The 7,624-nt window shown below is 37.2% G+C and overlaps 1 long non-coding RNA gene across 1 annotated transcript; it reads right to left on the bottom strand.

The window, feature by feature from the left end:
• Window positions 1–3,874: 3,874 nt before the first annotated feature.
• On the bottom strand, window positions 3,875–6,718 carry LOC112906553. The gene is made up of 5 exons (XR_003232415.1): window positions 5,414–6,718; window positions 5,051–5,343; window positions 4,703–4,992; window positions 4,011–4,639; window positions 3,875–3,941 (listed from the first exon to the last, which is right to left on the bottom strand). It is a non-coding gene; the product is annotated as an uncharacterized LOC112906553 (long non-coding RNA).
• Window positions 6,719–7,624: the final 906 nt, after the last annotated feature.

Here is a 7,624-nt window from a genome sequence, read left to right as displayed (position 1 = left end):
TATTCTGCCACGACCTACCCCAACCTATCGAAAACACCGTCAGCCTATGTCAATAAGCAGATGATACTGCGTACTGGGCTAACAGCTTAACCTCCTACTCCTNACAATGCAGATTCAGACGCCGCAAATTACGCAACCATCATACAATGAAATACGCGACTACAAAAAAATTAACTTTAATAATCTCCGGGAGCAAATATCAAACGCGAACTTAACTCCGCCAATAATTCATAACGCCGCCGATATAGATAACGCGATTGAAATATATACTCTTACTATCCAAAACGCCGTCAATGAAACCACACCTTCAAAACGTATATATATCGGTAGAAAACCGTTACCACCGGAAATTGTTAAAATTATAAAAAAAAGCGCGAACTATATAGACTTTTCACCAGAACACGCGACCCACTCGTTAAAACAGAATGGAACAGATTAAACGCCCTAGTCCGCCGCGAAGTCAACAACCATCAACAAAACAGATGGCACGAATCTTGTTCAAAATTAAATAACCATAACGGCTCCCAATTTTGGAACAAATTTAAAACATTAACCGGGCAAAAAACAACTCCCATCAGCCACTTGATCGTCAATAATCAAATTTATAACACATCCGCTGAAAAAGCAAGCGCGTTCGCGGATACAATTGAATTACTTCACACCACACACACGGCCCCACAGTATGACGCGGCACACATTAGATCCGTAAATTTACACACCACACAAATACTTCAAACAGCATGCTACACCCAACACATTTTGCGCGAAATTACTTCTGACGACATAACAAACATATTCGCGAAACTTAAAAACAATTCCCCGGGAGAAGATGGAATAACAAACAGCACCAATAAAAACCTACCGCCTTCAGCAATAGAATATCTAACCCGCATTTACAACGGTATACTTACAACCGGATATTACCCCACAACCTGGAAAAGCGCGAACATAATAATGATACCCAAACCAGGAAAAGACCATACAGAAAGAGCTTTCGACACTGTATGGCATAACGGTCTCTTGTACAAATTACTTCACATCAACCTACCACCACACTTCGTGAAAATAATACACTCGTTTCTAACAAACAGACCCTCCCGAATCAAAATCGGTAATACCTTCTCGCGAACTTTCTCACTTAATGCCGGAGTACCATAGGGCACAGTGTTCGCTCCGCATCTATACAACATATTCTGCCACGACCTACCCCAACCTATCGAAAACACCGTCAGCCTATGTCAATACGCAGATGATACTGCGTACTGGGCTAACAGCTTAACCTCCTACTCCTGCAACAACAAACTAAAACGTCAAATCAAACTCCTAGAACACTGGCTCAATAAATGGCGATTACAACCAAACCCAGATAAGTCACAATTAATATTATTTACACATGATAGGTACACGCGCAAACCCACACATACACCCGACCACATTAATATTCAAATTTGCAACACCCACTTACGACTACAAAAGGAAATAAAATACCTGGGAATAACACTCACGCACACTATGAACCCACACAAGGATCTAGCAATAACACTAGACAAAGTTCGTAAGCGGGCAAACCTTTTATATCTCATAAACGGCACCAGACAATCATGTAGCATAGAAACACTGCTCCACACATACAAAACTTTCGTAAGACCACTAATCGATTACCGAGCAGTCTCACTAACAAACAATTCCGATAGCCAATTACAAGTCCTTCTCGCCACCGAAAGAGGAATCCTAAGGAAAATAGCCAGATTAGGAAGGTTCTTCCCTTCACAAGACCTGTACAACATAGTAAATATCCCACCCATCACAGACCGTATCATCACACTTCAAATCAAATTTGTTAAAAGAGCCATCCAAACAAATAACCCCATCTCCACACGTATACTTACACAACGTCCCCGCAGAATAACCACCAAACCCAAACAAAAAGTCAATTTCCCTCCCGTCCGACTCCTGTCCATTACCCCAGATATCCCCGATGATGTCATCGACCACCTTAATGCCCTACCCAACTCCATCAGATAACCACAAAACCAACCCAACTAAACACAAACACACACACAAGTAACACTCACAAAAAATCACAAATCAGATAACAAAACTACACATATGGCTGAAGAGGACCAACTTCACTGGTCCTAGAACGGCCTGAGGTAGAGGGGTTTTAGTTGGTAGGCGCAACACTACCCTGTCGTACGGACGGCAGGTTGTCTTTTGAAAATTTCCCCTCTTCCCCGAAAACAAAAAAAAAAAATTTTAGAACCAGTCTCGCGTTGATAATGCCCACGTATGAAGTGGGCGAAACACGTGTCCGCTCAAATAAAATGATTTGTGGTAGTTAGGGGTGAGTATTCCTTTTAATTTTTTTAACCATTCTTCTTATTTATAGTGAGTTTTTAAACAAATGTGTAACGGTAGTCTCTCCATAATCGTCCAATAGCCCCTTCGGATTAGGATTTTATTAAAACAATCCCCTTAGGAACCTATCTGGGAATAAACTTAGGTATATTAACGTTTTATGTAAAAAAAAATAAATAATTATTGCTAGTGCCAACCACTGGCTTTGCTTTACCATGTAATTTAGTGATTGGTATAGGGTGCCAATTACTATACAAATGATTAAATAATTTCTTGAAGGTAAAATAGATCTCAGCATTATATTTTAGGTAAGATATTATAATTTGTTATTTGTCCATTTTTGTGGAATAGAACTATTGTAGACAGTGCTTGGCACTGGTGACAATCACTGTGTTTGGTGGGTGCCAGTAACTAACACACAAAACCATACAGATTGCCGCCATGTCAAAAGTTAGATAACACAGAAAATGTCAAAGAAAATATGACGAGGGAGTCATTTCAAAAGCTCTAGAAGATATTCAAAATAATGGATGTTCAAAGAAGGCGGCTGTGAAGAAATATGGAGTACCCCGTTCCACGTTACAATTTCGGCTAAGCGCCAAATTTTCTAAATCAACTCTAAGCCCAAGTCCAATCCATTCCCAAACAGAAGCAGAAACTTTAGTAGACTGGATTTTACAGAGTCACAGAAGAGGGTTTCTCAGAAGAAAGGAAGACTTGCAGATTAGCGTAAAAAGTTTCTTAGAAGAAAACCCGAGGCCAAATCCCTTTAAGGATAATCTACCTGGCCACGGATGGTACAAAGCTTTCTTTAAACGACATCCTGTACTGTGTGAGAGAGTTCCTGAGGCAGTAACTGCTGCAAGTTCTCGAGTTAGCGAACAAGATATTCGCAAGTGGTTTTTCCAGATTGAAACATACCTTAAAGAAGAAAATTGCTTTCACATTCTTAACCTTCCGTAGCTAACATGATTAATTTTAACAAGAAAGCTAACATCCGTCTCTGAAACCGACTAAGAAAAACCTAATTAACAAGTGGAAAAAAAAATGACTTGAAATGTTATACTTTAGGGTAAGGTGGTTAAAAAGAAAAAATGGAAAAATTGTACTTGTTACACGATTTTTAATGAGATTATTAAATAACAAACAAACTGGGGTGGAAAAAAACATAGTATTTTTAAAATGTCTATAATTAAAAACAGAAACAGTTTCTGTGGTAAGTAAACTAATTACGTTATTTATAAAACATTAGAAAACATTAAAAAAAAAAATGCACATTCATTATATATAAACTGAAAGCAAATATACAAACTTGGACTTAAATTTCAGCACACTCCTTACAGATAGCAGATAAGTGCCCAAAGCACATGAATTTTTTACATTTATAGCAACTAAGTCTGGTCTTCCTACTTTTTTATTAGAGCAGTAATGACATCGACCATGTGTAGGGGGTTGATTTTGTACGTTTTCAGTAGTTGCAATGTTATAGATTTCTTGAATCCGCAATTTGGACGTTCTAGGAACCGTATTGCAGTTAAAACGCTTTTTTATATGGTTTTCCAATAACTGTTTTGCCAGTATTTCTAAAAATATTTTCCTTGGAATGTTTTTGTCGATATTGTTATTTTTATATATAATGTAAGAATTAATACCTGCTATATTTAACAGGCCATAGAAAAGAACTAGAGGCCAGCGGTGGGTAATCCTAGCGCAGTTATAAGCTGCGCATAACTTGTCAACCGTATCCATTCCGCCTTTGGTCTTGTTATAGTCGATTATAATCGATGTTTTTCCTGTTTCCCCATCAATCGAGTCGTCAAGATGCATAGTTGAAAGAAAAAATACGTTTTTTCGTGGTTTATGGATTTACGATACTAAGCTACTTTTTTCTTCAAATGCGAACATAGTCGTCATTTCGGGCCTCTTTATCATCATATCTGGTGCTATTTGCGGTTTATTATTTTTCAAAGTACTAATAAGTGTCAGTTTATGCTCTTGGAGAAGAGTATATGCTAATGGAATACTTGAAAAGAAGTTGTCTGTTGTGAGATTCCGATTAGATCCAGAAATTGGTTGACATAATCTTGGCACCAGAAACATATTTGATGTGTTTACATAAAATGGCCCCACTGGTTGTTGACCAACATATATTTCCATTTTCGCAGTATAAAACATTTTTGCATCTACCAATGCATACACTTTTAGGCCATATTTGTTGGGTTTCGAGGGTATATATACTCCTTCCTCTGAATGCCCATAACATTTCATCGATTGTTGTATACTGCGAAAGGGAGAAGAATTTTGGTAGGTTATTGTTAAAATATTCAAAGAACTCAGTTCTTACATTGGGATATCGGTGACAATGGTTTCTCCACTTGGTTCCATCTTTTCCTATCATGCAAGGTATGCGAGTTTCTCTTCTCTGTTTACAGCTTCCACTTCCATTTAGTTCGCTATCTGTTATGTCTTGTTCACTGTCGGAATTTTCTTCTTGAATCTCAATATTGTCTTCCCCCAAACTTGAATCGCTATCTTCTGCTACGTCTACGTCCGTTTCAATTTCATCAAACATATGCTGTAGTCGAATTTCTTCTTCTTCTTCATAAGTTGAAGAAGCCATATTTACGGAAATCTCTAAAACCAATAAATAATTAGTACAATTCTTACAAAATAAAACAAAAACCTAACTTACCACAAAAGTTACACCACAACCAACATCCGTCTCAGAGACCGAATACTTAATAACACACGCTACAACGATTCACCTCCGCAGTAATTTTGATACTGAGTCCACTAGCCCTAGAAAATCAGCTATTGAGAATGGCCAAGCGCGTTCGCGATTTCTTTGGGAATAATTGGAAATTTTCTTAGGCGTCGGTCTCACAGACGGCGTGTTAGCTACGGAAGGTTAAGGATCCATCAAGAGCTTTCAACGCTGATGAAACATGCTTCACGTTGTGTCTGAAAACTAAAAAGTACTAGCTCCTAAAGGAGCCAAAAATGTTTATGAAATTGATAATGCTCCACCTAAATCAAATCTTACTGTTCTTTTTACCTTTTCCGCTGAAGGTGAAGTAACGGCTCCTTTTATAATTTATCCATATAAAAGATTGCTCTCTTCAATTTCTGCATGTGTCCCGGATGAACGGGAAATTGGGACAAGTTCAAATGGTTGGATGAAAACAGAACTATTCTTTAAATACATTGCTAATGTTTTCTATCCCTACTTGGAAAGAAAGAAGATGAAATTGCCAATCATCTTATTTGTTGATGGATATAGTACTCATATGTCTTACCAGCTAAGTGATCTCTGTTCTCAACTTAAAATCATCTTAATTATCCTATATGCAAATTCAACTCGTATCTTACAACCGGAGGGCGTAAGGGCATTCAAGCCACTAAAATCTTATTGGAAAAAGGCAGTTTTATGTTGGAGAAAGCAAAATAAGCTTTAACTCAAGAAAAATTTAACAACGTTTTACAAATTGTTCTCGATAAATTCTTAGTCAGACGCTGTAAAAAATGGTTTTATAGCTACTGGTTTGTGTCCATGGAATGTCAACGCAATTGATTACACCAAGTGCCTCGGAAAATTGAATTCTTCACAGACTTTGGAAGTTCAGAGCAGAAACCTACCACCAGACCTATGCTACCTAACATTTGCCGAAATAGTTGGGGAAGATTTAATCAACCAATTCAAAACAGTTTATGAGGTAACAAAAGAAGATTCTAGTGAATTCTGGATTTTATACAAATTGTGGACAGGATTTAAGGTAACAGTTACTAAACCGCAAGTGAACATTAATGCAGTAAATGCTGCATCTGTAGCTAATGCTGTCGACCTCCAATTATTATAGAAGTAGCTGAAGATGTTAATCCTCTAAACGACGACGAAGAAATATTCGACATAGCAGAAATTTGATGATTTTCCTATAAAAACTTTATAACAAACTGAGAATCTCAATTCAGAAATATCTTCAGGCACAAATGACACGCTATTAAAATTACCCGTAACAATGGAGTTTTTATCAGAAGTTCTCTGGGCGCTAACATGACGGATCAGACGACGAACTATAGTACTGGATCAATAAAAGATTATTTAGTGTGGCCAGGAAGTCCCGTTAGAAAAGGCACACGAAACACAGAGAGAATGCCTTTCGTACTTACGTCAAACCAATGGAAAATGTTAAAGGCAATGAAACGAGAGAAAAAAATAAACAAAGAAAAGGAAAAAGAAGAACGAAAGCGGAAACGTATTGACAAGAAAAAAGCAACCGAGGCAAATAAAGTTAAGAGAACGAAGATTCTAAAACGAAACAAGATAAATACTCAAACAATAAATCGTCAAAAGCAAAAGAAAATTAAAAAAAATACCGTTGAAACTGAAACAAAATCAGTAAATGAAGAAATGATTGAATGTAGTGTTAAAGATAATGATCACAAAACCATTAATGTTATGTCACATGTTCAAGTTAGAAATGCAGTAGAAAAAGTAAAAAGAAATGTATTCAGCAATTTAGCAGAGCATGAGAATAAAAAAAAAATAGATAGTGATTCCTCTGTACACAGCGACATACCGAACACTCAAATATATAGTGGACTGTGCTTTATATGCGTTCTAAATATTAATAATACATCTATAGGATATCGATGTTCTAACTGTACTCATACTTATCATCAAAATTGCATACTTAAGTAGAAATTATTCAATAATCTCACGGATGAACTTTTTACTTGTCAAACCTGTAAACAAAACTTACATAAATAGACATATTATATTATATTGTGAGAAGTCGCGTGGTGTGGTATGGTGTGGTGTTCTGTAAAAATCGCGTTGTTTGAGTTATCTTTGAATTGCTTAATTTAACATAAATTTGCATTGCTCTACCTTTTGTATGTTTCATCTACAAACACAGTGTAAATATTCAACAAGTTCGGTTCAGCATAGTTCCTCACTATAATCTGATAAACTCAGTGTTTTTTCACCAAACACAAGTTCCTCACTTAAAAATGGCAGATGGTCTACCCATATGTAGATACTGTAACAAGAGGATTGCTAAGGAAGTTAAGCACTGTCAGAAGTGCAATGAAACCTTTCATCCTTCCTGCGGTGAAACTAAATGTCAAACAAGCAAGCCAGGAATATACAGGTGTTGCTCAAGGACTGATTCACTTGCTGATCGCAACGCACTGATTCGGCGGGCACATCAGCCTCTTCCTCTCGTTCCGCATCACCTGCTCTCCTTGGCAATACCGTTGACTTAGC

The sequence above is a fragment of the Agrilus planipennis genome, unplaced genomic scaffold, assembly GCF_000699045.2.
Source record: "Agrilus planipennis isolate EAB-ADULT unplaced genomic scaffold, Apla_2.0 scaffold4, whole genome shotgun sequence".
Lineage (NCBI taxonomy): Eukaryota > Metazoa > Arthropoda > Insecta > Coleoptera > Buprestidae > Agrilus > Agrilus planipennis.
The sequence above is the reverse complement of the archived record's forward strand: the minus strand, read 5'-3'. Positions and strand labels throughout refer to the sequence as shown.